Below are 13,321 nucleotides of genomic sequence, written 5' to 3'. Positions count from 1 at the left end.
CACACCACAAGGATTATGGGGTCTTAGTTCCCCCAACCAGGGATGTATCCCACGTCCCCTGCATTGGAAATGCAAAGTCTTAACCACTGGACTACCAGGGAAGTTCCAGAAACCTCTGTTTTAATGAACCTTGTGGCCACTTCTCCATCCCCTCCACCCTCAGGCTCAGCAGATTCAGCATCCTTCATCCCTCCTCCTTCCTAGAACACTTTCTAGACTTGGCTTCCAGGGCATCACAACCACCTTTTCTCCTACCTCCTTAACTCCTCCTTCCAAGGACCTTTGCTGTCCTCACACTCTCTGGGCAGTGCTTCTTTACCTGACGTGGGTAGAAAAGTGAAGGAGGGGCCAGGTCTCACACAAGTCTGATTAACTTAGAATCTCTGGGGAAGACTCATGGGCATCATTTTTTAAAATTAATTTTATTGAAATATAGTTGATTTTACAATATTGTATTCATTTCAGCACAGTAATTCAGTTTGGATTCTGAATCACTGCATGTTTGGAAGAGAAATGAACAGGACTGGCTGTTGGACTAGCTGTGGAACGATGAGGGGTCAAGATGCCACCTAAGCTTTTAGCCTGAAAGCTCAGTATGCAAATATGCTGACAGAGAAGGACAAAGCCAGGGAAGGAGAAAGTTTGGGTTAGAAGAATGGCTGTGGAATCAAGCCATTTTTTGGATTCTTTTCCATTATGCATTATTATAAGATATTGAATATACTTCCCTGTACTATTCAATAGGTCCTTGTTAGTTATCTCTCATATATGTTGTTGTGCAGTTAGTTGCCCAGCCATGTCTAACACTTTGTGATCCCATGGACTGCAGCACCCCAGGCTTCCCTGTCCTTCACCATCTCCTAGAGCTTGCTCAAACTCTTGTCCATTGAATCAGTGATGCCATCCAACCATCTCATCCTCTGTCATCCCCTTCTCCTCATGCCCTCAATCTTTCCCAGCATCAGGGTCTTTTCCAGTGAGTTGGCTCTTCTCATCACTTGGCCAGAGTATTGGAGCTTCAACTTCAGCATCAGTCCTTCCAATGAATATTGAGGGTTGGTTTTCTTTACGATTGACTGGTTTGATCTCCTTGCTGTCCAAAGGACTCTTAAAGAGTTCGCCGGCACCATAGTTCAAAGGCATCAATTCTTTGGCATTCAGCCTTATTTATTGTCCAGATCTCTTATCTGTACCTGACTACTGGAAAAATCATATCTTTGACTCTATGGACCTTTGCTGGCAAAGTAATGTCTCTACTTTTTAATACGCTGTCTTGGTTTGTAATAGCTTTTCTTCCAAGGAGCAAGCGTCTTTTAATTTCATGGCTGCAGTCACCATCCACAGTGATTTTGGAGCCCAAGAAAATAAAGTCTGTCACTGTTTCCATTGTTTCCCCATCTATTTGCCATGAAGTGATGGGACTGGATGCCATGATCTTTGTTTTTTTGACTGTTGAGTTTTAAGCCAGCTTTTTCACTTTTCTCTTTCACCTTCATCGAGAGGCTCTTTAATTCCTCTTCACTTTCTGCCATAAGGGTGGTGTCATCTGCATATCTGAGGTTATTGATATTTCTCCCGGCAATCTTGATTCCAGCTTCTGCTTCTTCCAGCCCGTCGTTGTGCATGATGTACTCTGCATATATGTTAAATAAGCAGGGTGACAATATTCAGCCTTGACGTACTCCTTTCCCATTTTGGAACCAGTCATTGTTCCTTGTCTGGTTCTAACTATTGCTTCTTGATTTGCATGCAGGTTTTGCAGGAGGCAGGTAAGGTGGTCTGGTATTCCCATCTCTTGAAGAATTTCCCACAGGTTGGTGTGACCTACACAGTCAAAGGCTTTAACATAGTCCATGAAGCAGAAATAGATGTTTTTCTGGAACTCTCTTGCTTTTTCAATGATCCAGCAGATGTTGGCAATTTGATCTCTGGTTCCCCTGCCTTTTCTAAACATCTGGAAGTTCTCGGTTCACATACTGTTGAAGTGTAGCTTGAAGGATTTTGAGCATTACTTTGCTAGCATGTGAAATAAGTGCAATTGTGTGGTAGTTTGAATATTCTTTGGCATTGCCCTTCTTTGGGATTTTGGGATGAAAAGTATATAGTAGTGGGTATACTTTAATTCCAAACTCCTGATTTATCCCTGCCCCTCCTTTCCTCTTTGATAACCATAAGTTTGTTCTTATAAGTCTGTGAGTCTATTCCTGTTTTATAAGTTCATTTGTATCATTTTTAAAGTTCCACATATAAGTGATATCATATGAAATTTGTCTTTTCTATGTCTGACTTCACTTAGTATGATAAACTCTAAGTCCATCCACATTGCTTTAAATGGTATTATTTCATTCTTTTTTACGGCTGAGTAATATTCCATTTTATATATGTGCCACATTGTCTTTATAGGAATAGACATCTTGATTCCACAGCCATTCTTCTAACCCAAACCTTCTCCTCCCCTGGCTTTGTCCTTCTCTGTCGGCATATTTGTATACTGAGCTTTCAGGCTAAAAGCTTAGATGGCATCTTGACCCCTCATCATTCCACAGCTAGTGCAACAGCCAGTCCTGTTTGTTTCTCTTCCAAACATGCGTATCTCACCTCTTTCCCCTTCCCCTCCGCCACTGTTTCTCATCTTGATGGCCTCAGTGGCCTCCAATGCCTCCTGTGCTCTTGCCGCACCCCTCGCCCCCCTCTACTTCTCAGGTCATCTGAGTACTCTCAGAAAACCCAGCAGACTGTGTCACCGCCTTGCTCTAAACCCTCCTGTGTCTTCCCATCACAACCAGTGAAGGCCACCCTCCTTGCCCTGAGCTGTGGGCTTCCTGACCTGGCCCCTGGCCCAACTCTCCCATGTCATCTCTTACCACCCCCACTCCTCCTCTCCCGTTGGCCCACATTCCCTTGCTGCTTCCTCAGACTTTCCAAACTTGATCCTGCCTCAGAGCCCTTGCACCCACCCTTCCCTCTTCCTGGAAGGCTCTCCCCTTAGCCTGTTCCTTATCTCTTTCCCCCACTCTTCTCAGTTTTCTGCTCAGGCACCACCCCATCCAAAATGCTCCTCTCTCCCAGTCATTCTTCCCCTTGATTCTGGTTTGTTTTTCCCTTCCACAGGGAAGGAAAAACTTGTCTGCTTGAAATCCTGTTTTTCTGCCTAGGGTTTTGTCACCGCTCTATGCCCAGCACTGTAGGCAGTGCCTGTACATAGCAGATGACCAGTAAATACTTTGGACAGAACAACAGAATGCCACCTATGTAACTTCATGTTTTGTGACTTCTATGGCCTTTGGCCCCTTTTCCAGCCCCTGATCAGATCACACTGGCTTATGTCCAGAATCTCCTGACCTGTTTATCTCAGAACCTTCTTTTTTCTGCTTCCTCCTGTTTAGCCCCTGCCTGCTCACAGCCAACTCCAGAAATATCAAGGGTGGGGAAGAAGTGGAGCAGCATCTGGGATTTCGATGGTGGGTGCACAGCCACCATTCACTTCCTTCTTGACTGCTCAGTGCAAATCCCTACTGCTCTTGTTTTCTTCTTCTTTTTTTTTAATTGGAGGATAATTGCTTCACAGTGTTGTGGTGGTCTCTACCATACATCAACACGAATCATTCATGTTATATATACAAAGTGAAGTAAGTCAGAAAGAGAAAAGAAAATATCACATATTAATGCATATATATGGAATCTAGAAAATTAATACTGATGAACCTATTTACAGAGAAGAAATGGAGATGCAGGCATAGAGAATGTTCTGATGGACCCACTTATCCTGTTTTCTATACGCGGTCCTCTCCTTGACAATCCACCCTCCTGATTTCTTTCTTTTCTGTCTCTATCCCTTCTCAGTCTCCACTGCAGGCTCCTTCCTCTTCTTTGTCCATCCCTTAAATGTCAGTACTTCTTAGGGCTTTGTCTGGGTCCTCTGAAGTCCTGTCTTTTTTTTTTTTTTTTTGGCCATGCCATGCAGCATGTGAGACCTTAGTTCCCCAAAGAGGAATTGAACCCATGCCCCCTGCAGTGGAAGCATGGGGTTTTGACCAGTGGACCACCAGGGAAGTCCCTCTGTGCCCTGCTTAGTCCACTCTTTCCCTTGATGACCCCACCCATTCCTGGGATATCAGAATCTCTACGTGGTAATGACCGTCAAAGGTATATTTCAAGCCTAGCCTAGACTTGTCTGTCCAGTTGTAAAGTGTTTATCAATACTTAGACATCTCACAGGCAACTCAAATGTGATGGGAAGTCAACTGAACTTACCTACTCTTTGCATTTTCCCCTCAGTAGTGATCTAACTGACTATCCAGAAGCCTGGAAGGCATCCTCCTTTACGTCAGTCAGTTGCCAATATTACCGGTTCTCCCACTCAATAGCTGTAGAATCTGTGCGCTGCCTGTCCCAGCCTACTGCCACCACCTGAGATCAGGGTGTCACTATCATCTCTTACCTAGATTCCTTCAAGAACACTTGACATGCCACATGCCCCCACCTCCGCCTCTGCACCAGTCTGACTTCCTGTGCTCTTATTGGTCTTTACAAAATAGCCACCTGGTTGTGCATCCCCTGCTTAATTAAGATGCCTAATCAGAGTTTTGAGAAACTCTAAATTTTTACATAGGTCTTATAAGATCCTTAATAGCCTGTTCTCAAACTGATCGTGGCTGTTAGAATATCTTGGAAGTAATTGTCTCCTTTCCTTCCTCCCGTCCTTCTGCCCATCCCCTCTCCCAGTCCTTCATTTACCTCCTCTGGCCCCTTTGTTTATTACTTATTCTAAGGGCTACTGGGAGCACAGGAAGGCCTCAATAAATATGTGTTGAATGAATATGGGAAGACAGAGGCCCTGGATAGTAACTGTCAGTGTCCTCAATCTCTGATTTAATTTGTCTTAAAATTTTTAAGGTTTCCAGAGTAAAAAAAAAAAATCTACTTTCATGTACAATCCCATGTATATAGTTCCTTCAGCTCTGTGGCTTCCAGGGGATTATTAAAAACAGAACTAAAAGAAATATGTGGAATTCTGCTAGCAAATCATTTTCAACATATGCTCTTTGAGTGGCCATTAAGTGCTGAGCTTAGAAGGCTACCAAACAGGACAGGGAACCAAACCACCTCTGTGACCCAGGGGCCAGCAGCAGGGCACGCTGGCTGAATGGGCCTCTGCAGTGAACGTTTTTCACCTTGGGCACTCATAAGCTGGCATCAGAATACCTGAGACTTGTTGGGACTTGTCTGAATCATTTATTACATTTTCAAACCTGTTTGGGAAGAAAGCCTACACACCACAGTGTGTTCGGGGGCTTGCACAGTAAATCTTATTTAAGAGACAAAAACGTAATCATATTTAACCTGTAATAATATAAGTGAGAGTGTTTGACTCAGTTGTAATGAATCTAAAGAAGAATGGGGAAAGGCTTTTCCCTTAGAAGGTCCAGATTGGCATTTCAGACTTCAGCCCCAGGGCTGGGAGCTGCCGGGCGAGGTTTCCAGTCTCCATCCCGTCGGAGCACCTATCTCCAGCTTCTTCGCTGTGAGGACCCGAGGGGCCTGACAGTCAGTACTGAGTCAGTGAAATCATCGAGAAACGAATGACCCACTTCCTGCCTGAAGTTCTAGGGAGTTTTGTTTTGTTGTTTTGTTTTTCTGTTTTGCTCTGAAGATTCCCTAAAAAGACAGAAGACTGCCCCGGCCATCTGTTGATCAGCAGCCTTTGTTATTTATAGGAAATCCACTCTGCTATACCTTCTTGTTACCAACAGGTGTGGGTGTTTTTGTTGAATAATTTTATTTATGTATTTATGGCTGTGCTGGGTCTTCACTGCTGCACTGATTTTTCTCTAGTTGTGGTGTGCCGGCTTCTCATTGCAGTGACTTCTCTTGTGGAGCACAGGGGGTGCACAGGCTTGTTAGTTGTGGCACGCAGGCTCAGTAGTTGAGGCTTCTGGACTCTAGAGCTGAGGCTCAGTAGTTGTGGCACATGGGCTTCGTCACTCCACGACATGTGGGATCTCCCTAGATCAGGGATTGAACCTGTGTCTCCTGTATCGGCAGGTGGATTCTTTACCACTGAGCCGCCAGGGACGCCCCACTAACAGGTTTTTGAAAACCTTTTCCCCCTTATAACAAAAGCATCACATGGGAGTGTAGTATATTTATCGATTATAATTTGACCAAAAAGTGAAAAATAACAACCAAAAAAGTTACTCTTTAACTTCAGCACTCAGAAGAAAATATTTTGTGACTATAACTCTCAGCTGGTTTCTGTATGCCTATAGTTTTCTCTATAAAAATTGTATAGTAGTTCATATGATTTCTTTTATATGTTGCTTTGTAGCCTTTGTGAATAGTTCACATGTTATTAGTTACTCTCTAAAATCATTTTTAAAGACCGTATTCTGTGCCATTATACAGCTATGCCATCATTCACTTCACCAATCTCCCGTTTGGATGAGTGAACTGTTTTTAATCTTTACCACTGTCATAACACCACACAACTGCCTTGCTTTTAGCAGCTGTCCACACTTGTCTCTGTTTCCCTGGATGTGTTCCTGGAAGTGGTTCAAAGGACATGTGGAGTCTGAAGGTTTTGATCTTTATTGCCACTTTGCCTTCCAGACATTTGCCCTGCTCTCCATTTCCACCACGTAACAGAAACTTCTGACCATGCTCTATGTGGCCTTACCTCTGTGGGCCTTTCCCCGACTCCCAGCAACTTGTTCCTTGTGCATCCAGCACTGATGCCACCCTGGCCCCCTCTCGTCTCCTCTCCCTGGCGTGGCCAGGCTTGTCCTGTCTCAGGTTGGAGTGCCTGTCTTCTTGCTGCTTTTCCTGTTGTTCTTCCGGCGCTTGGCCTCCGAGGCCACCTCTGCCAGCGCAGTCTCCATCAGAACGCCCTGTTCATTTCCATCCCAGCACCTCTTGAAATCTGCCCTTTAGTTATTCACGTGTTTACTTGATTGCCACATCTTCCTCCCACTGAATGTCAGTTCTTGTGTTTTATTTCCCACAATGAGCCCAGCACCTACGTCGGTACCTGACGTTCAGTAGGTTCTGGATAAATGCGAGTTGATTTTCTTGAATGAATGAAGCAATCTCCTTGTCACCTAGAAATGTGCAGTGTCATGGGATGATGAGACGTTTATAACGGTGCCTCTCCCTTTGAACAAAATGGGCTAAAGACTGTAAGGAAGCTTCCAAGTCGCATAGGGAGATAGAGGAAGAGGAGCTGGCTTGAGGCATCGTAACGGGCTTCCTGGTGGCTCAGTGGTAACAAATCCACCTGCAATACAGGAGATGCAGGTTCAATCCCTGGGTTGGGAAGATCCTCTGGAGGAGGAGATGGCAACCCATTCCAGTATTCTTGCCTGGGAAATCCCATGGACAGAGGAGCCTCGCAAGCTACAGTCAATGGAGTCACAAAGACTTAGACCCGACTTAGCAACTAAACAACAGCAACATAGCCATCACAATGGCCTTGTGTGACTGAGCCTTGGGAGACTGGCAGTAGTTTGTAGCTGATGATGGTGGGATGGACCCCAGAGGCCAAGGAAAGTGGGTGAACAGGGACCCAGAAGTAGAACAGTGCTAGGCTGATGGGGGCACGGCTGGGGAGCATCTTGAATCCTTTGCTAACAGTGTGGACTCTGATCCATGAGCAGCTGGGAAGTGCTGCACATTCCCCATTGGAGAATGACGTGGTAAAGTGAAGATTTTCAACTCAATTCTAGGTACAGATGATGATGTGCTTTGAAAAGATGTGCCATGAGGGCAAGTGAGTGAAAAGAGCAGGAAGCTGAGGCCTGAGATAGGATGGGGCTTTGGGGTTGAAACAAAGGAAGGCAGAGGCACTCTGCAAGGGTGGGGAGTTGTGAGAGCTTGGTGGCTGGAAGGGGGAGAGGGAGATCCAAGATGACACTAAGGCTTCAAGTCTGAATGGCTGGTGGGAAGATGAGATATGCAGTGCAGAAGAGAAGCTCTTTGGGGATGAGTCATATGAATTTGCAGCAGCATATGACTTTAGGTCTAGCCCATCCTTTTACTGTATCAGGGAGCATTTTCTGGATGAAACTAGCCCACATGCCCTCCTTTGTCCTGAAAGACTTTGGGTGATGAGAGGCTAGAGGTGGGGAGACAGAAATGTAGCACAGGATAGGAAATTCTGGGCTCCTTATCTGGAAGAATAGGACCACTTAGTGGGACAGGAATACAGGGCTCTCACATCTCTCCAGGGGTGAGAGGTGTGTGCTCGGCAATGTCTGCTCCTTAGTCACCGTGTGGCAGGAGCTTGTTTGATGTCAGCCTGCCATTCAGGCTGTGAGACTGAGGAGGATGGGGCAGAAGACAAGTGATGATTGCTGTCTGCCTGAGTGCGGGGCTCTGGGTACCAATGGGATAAGGCCCCGAACTGGGTGATCATCCTTCCCCTGCAAATGGTCAAAACTGGTGTGTGTATGTTTTTCCTGGGGGCCGAAAATCAAGGAGAAACTTTACTCAAGACAGGGTGTAATTCCTGATGGCTCACTAAACTGAAACATTTCTGAAAGCTGGGTTTTTTCTTTTAATATAGGTTTCAAAATAGCCACGTGGGTAAAACTACAAAATGACAAACCTCACTGTTGTCTAAAGGGGGACAGAAAGTAGAACTGCTTTCATGGTCTTCTCTGGAAAGTTGTCTTTTTAAAAAAACATCTTCTGCCACCTTGAATGCACAGGTTTTAACAAAATCCAAAGGAGAATGCGAGAAGCACAGATGGAAAGACAGCAGAACTTGGTAAATGAGAGATCGTCCAAAGCAAGAGAGGAATCAGCGATGACTGGGGGATGATGGGATCCATAGAGGTTAAAACAGAGAGGAAAATGATCAAGTTTGGTGACAGAAGGAGATGAGGAATTCAAATTGGGAAATACCGTGTGTTGCATATTCACAAGAAATTCTAGAAATTTATAGAGAAATTTACTCTACCATTGGAGAGTTTTTCTTGGCAAATTTAGAGTTTAATTAGTTGAGTATTTTATCATGAGGGCTCATGTTCAGTTTCACATGAAGGTTTGCAATGCAAGAATGCTATTAAATGTCAAGACTCTGTTTATACTCAGCTCAGCAGAAAATAAACCAGGTTCAAGTGCCAGCATATTTATTGCAACAGGCACTCAGTGTTTCTGTGCTTCGTAAAGGCTGATTTAATGTTTTCATTGGTGGTGTGAGTGTGAAGAGAGATTTGAGCATCCTAGGACAGCAGACAGAAATGCTCATTCTAGAGTGCTGCGATCTGGCTGCTGGCATCACTGTACTGCAGCTAGCAGTGAGTTGTTTATTTATTCATTTGTTTGCCTGCTTCTGAGTAACATTTTATAAAACTTATACTTGAAACTTAGAAATACTATGTGATAGAAAAACCTGCCTTGCCACACTTCTTTTTTATGCGGCCCCTTGTGGGGAGTCAGTGTGAGGATGGACTTGAGAAATCTGCCCCCCAACCCTCCTGCCCTGTCCCTGAGGCCAGCGCTGGCCCGCAGCAGCTCCAGTTCCCACTGGTGAACTCTCTGCTCTGCCTGTCCTTAAAAGGTGGGTTGCCAAGTGTTCTCTTTATTTTCCAGACAGTCCCCTATGTGTGCTCTCTGGTGAACCATATACAAGAAAAAACCCAACCAGTTTGGAATAAGAGATCCCATGTACCTGTGCTGGCCTTACCCTGAGCAAGTACGTTACATTTATGGAGCTTGGTTTCCTCAGCTCAGGGATCACGGTGCCCACCTCCCAGGGTTTCAGGGAGAGCGAGTGAGTACAGGGAAATCACACACGCTGCTCAGCATCTGGTAGCGTTTCTCTGCTCTCCTCCAGGCCTGAAACATGCGCTCCTGTTGGCACAAGCCTTTTCAGGTAAGAGGTGACCATTCGTTGTCTCTGTGATAGCATTCAGAATGTGCTTCTGGAACACTTTACCAGACTCAGGCCCTGGAATGATCCCCCGTCAGCCTGCCTTCTTCCCTCGCCAATGACTCCTTTCTCCCAGAAGAAGAGCCGAGGGACAAAGGGAATCAAGTCGAGTCAAAGAGGAGGCCCTGTTTGCAGCACTGGTTTCAGGGAGGCCGTTGAGAGGGCTGCAGTGGCAGGAAGAAGACTGAAAAGGAGGGTCTAGATAGGATTGATGGGAAGAGGGGAGGGTTGAATGGAAAGAAGATAGCAGTACTCTTGGCAGTCACCGAATCATGCCCTAGGGACTAGGGAGCAAATTGGGAATGCCAAAGCATGAAGGTCAAGGTGTTTCGCAGACACTTCCAGTTCTGTCCTGGAGACTATAGCATCTGTTGAAATACACAAATGGTACACATTTTCATGCAGCCATAAATTGCATTATCCTTGTGGTGATTTTGTCGAATGAGCTGCTGATAAGGATGTGGGTAGCCATAGAGGAAGTGTCTTTCTTGGGGTGTGTAATAAGCAGTCAGTGAAACTAGGCCAGAGAGAGCGCCTGTGTTTGGTGATGGTTCTGGGTCTCATGGCTTCTCTCTCTGCCCTGCCCCAGCTTGCAGGGCCTTGTCGAATAATCGGCTTAACCTCTTTGAAATTGTGCTTGTCACCTGGTTTCTCTGGGCGTAGGGACAGTGAAATGATTGAAGTGATAGTGCCTTGCTGTGAGATGCCCAGATAACGTGGAGAGCGTGCGCACTCAAGAGGAGAAGCTGGTTTTCTGAAAGCCGCTGTCACGTGGTTGCAGATAGATGGAGGAGAAATACGAGATAAGACGCTCGCAGACTTCCCTAATGAAACGGCTTATGTACTGTCACTGCGAAGCTCCGGGGTGCATCTGTCACCAGCAATGCCACTCACGGTCCCGGGGTGGGGCCCGGGGTGTTGGGGTGCTGAGCAGTACCTTGCTTCAGCTGCAGAGCTAAGCTCACCAGAAAGATAGAGAACCATGCCTGCATCTGAGCACCAGTTGCCTTTGTAAGGCTGGATTGGACAGATTCCTCCGCCGCCAAGCCGTCATACTGTTTCTAGGGCTAGAAGCCACAGCTGCTGCTTCTTTTCCTGTCTCAGAGCACGGATGATGCTCCAGCGTTGGGTATCTGTCACAACTGTCGATCCTTAAATCTGTCGAGAATGTCCTGATTTCCTAGTTTTTCCTAGTTACAAGTCCTAGGGACGCATAGGAGAGTTGCCTTCTTATCTTCAAAGGCGACTGAAGTGGGTTAGATACTGTTACATAAGACTGTTCTCTGAATTTGAACTGCTCTATGAGCTCCCTGTGTTTAGCCTCTGTCTATAATTCTTCTTTCTTCCCAAATGAAGTTGGATGTGGGATGAGTAGAATTTAAAATTATAACTGCTGGGACTGCTTAAAAAGGAAATAGCTTTGAACATGTAAGTCCTGGGCATTCTGGTCTCACATAAAAGAGGAAGGAGGTCTCCTGACTTCCTGCCTTATCTGTAGCCCATCCAGATGTGTTACTTTCTTTTTGGCTGCACCATAGGGCTTGCATGATCTTAGTTCCCCAACCAGGGATCGATCCCCTGGCCCCAGCAGGGAAAGTGCCGAGTCCTAACCACTGAACCTCCAGGGGATTCCGTAGCTGTGTTGCTTTATATTCTCCTGTTGTTGGAGTGCTCTTTCCAAAATCAGGGATTGGTCCTCTGGGTGTGGAGGTGCCCAGTTGATGCACGAGACTCCAACGCTTGCAGCCCACTCTGCCCTTGCCTCTCATAGGTAGGACCGCATCACCGCCCCGGTCCCTGTGTTTGGAGCCCCGACTTGGGCTGCGGGCCGAGCTGGCCGCTGTTTTCTGTGATGCTGCGCAGTTTTGCCTCCTGCTGTCCCTCCCGGCGGCTTCGCCATGCTGCTCCACCCTCTTCCCGCAGCAGTGGACAGAATGGTTCCTGGTAGGCATCTAGACATGCAGCTACCACCAAGGCCACATTGTAAGGAAATGTGAGAGCCTGGTTCCTGTGTTTAGATATAGCATTTCTGTCCTTTACATTTGGTAATTTACCCTTGGACTTGACAGTGAATCAGAGTTTGGGACGTCTTTATGATTTAGAACCCTACATTTCCAGGAGGGGTTGTCTCTTGGCATCTTCTTTGACCCTTAATCCCTGTTGAAGTTGTCATAACATCAAGGGGCCAGTCAGAATTTAGAGAAGTAACACAAAGGAACACAAAAGGGTGTTTTCTAAAGTATAAACTTCAAACCTCTATGAGTTAGTCACATGATAATTCAGGCTACAAAGAAATGTGTAATATATTAGTTGGTGTTGATTTGGTATTTTTTTCCGCCTCTTCCCTGAATTAATAGTAGGCATTTGGTTTTAATTCAGGTCAACAATAATGCTTATTGCTATTCTAGCAGTGACTATGTGTCAGACAATATGTTATTTGTGTCACGTGGTTCTTTTTACATCTTGACAGCTTTTCTATGAAGTAGACAATATTATTTTCATTGGACAGAGAGCAAAATTGTTCAGAAGGTGAAGTAACTTGCAAGTCTACAAAACTAGGAAGTGGCGTGGCTGAAATTTGAACCTGACCTAGCAGACTGTAAAGCATTTGTCCATTGCATTCCACTTGGTATGATTTCTGCTGTGTGCAGAAACAGGCTCAAAGCAGAGTGTTATTGCTGCAGAAGATAAGAATAAAGTCAAGAAACTTACCATGGAGTTGAAGATAAGATAGATCACCATAGACCACCTAAGGACAGCTGTGAGAAGATCCCAGAAAGGAAGCTCAGTTGAGGTGCTGTGGGGATTAAAGGAAGAGGCTGAGAGCCTAACACCCATTTGGGATCTTTAGAAAAAGGGATTCACAGAGGAGGTGCATGTGAAGTGGGTCTTGTGGGACTGGCCAAACCTTGCCTGGGGGGATGGATGAGGGAAGGACTTGTGGGTGATAATAACTGTCAAATGCCCAAGGTTAATAAATAAGCTTCTAAACAGACTATTAGAACATACATGTGCCTGTATCTCTATGTATGTACCTGTGCGTATTGCATGGGCATGGATGCAGGCATACATACATTCTGTATAAAGACCTCATATTCTCTTCAAAAGCAAAAGGCTAACGATTTTAAGTAGCAAAGTTGTCCGAACTCTGTTCTCTAGCTCTCCTGAGAACCAGAACACCTTAAGCAACACTTACTATTAATAGACATTCATGTTTATACAGGCCAGGTAGGAATGAGTTTTTTTTTAAATTTTTTCCGGGCTTCTATGATTGGGGCTGCTCCTTTTTTTTTTTTTTTTTTTTTTTAAGTATCTGCTCCTCTTTTCTAGCATGTGGAAACATTAGACTTCCTGTTTCTGCTTGATTTTGAAACTGTCTCCCGTCCTCCT

At 45.4% G+C, this 13,321-nt stretch overlaps 1 protein-coding gene across 5 annotated transcripts in view; it reads left to right on the top strand.

Moving 5' to 3' along the window:
* TNFAIP8 (TNF alpha induced protein 8) overlaps positions 1-13,321 on the top strand; it is a 144,616-nt gene that overhangs the window by 58,631 nt on the left and 72,664 nt on the right. Inside the window, exon 3 of one of the 5 annotated variants that reach the window (XR_011567610.1) lies at positions 9,836-13,321. The exons of the other annotated variants lie outside the window; for them this stretch is intronic. The gene's annotated coding sequence lies outside the window, so the exon portion shown is untranslated. The remainder of the gene's footprint in view (positions 1-9,835) is intronic. 5 annotated transcript variants of the gene reach the window in all.

This window comes from Bos indicus, chromosome 7 (genome assembly GCF_029378745.1).
Source record: "Bos indicus isolate NIAB-ARS_2022 breed Sahiwal x Tharparkar chromosome 7, NIAB-ARS_B.indTharparkar_mat_pri_1.0, whole genome shotgun sequence".
NCBI lineage: Eukaryota > Metazoa > Chordata > Mammalia > Artiodactyla > Bovidae > Bos > Bos indicus.
Note: the sequence above shows the minus strand (reverse complement) of the source record. Positions and strands in the feature narration are given on the sequence as shown.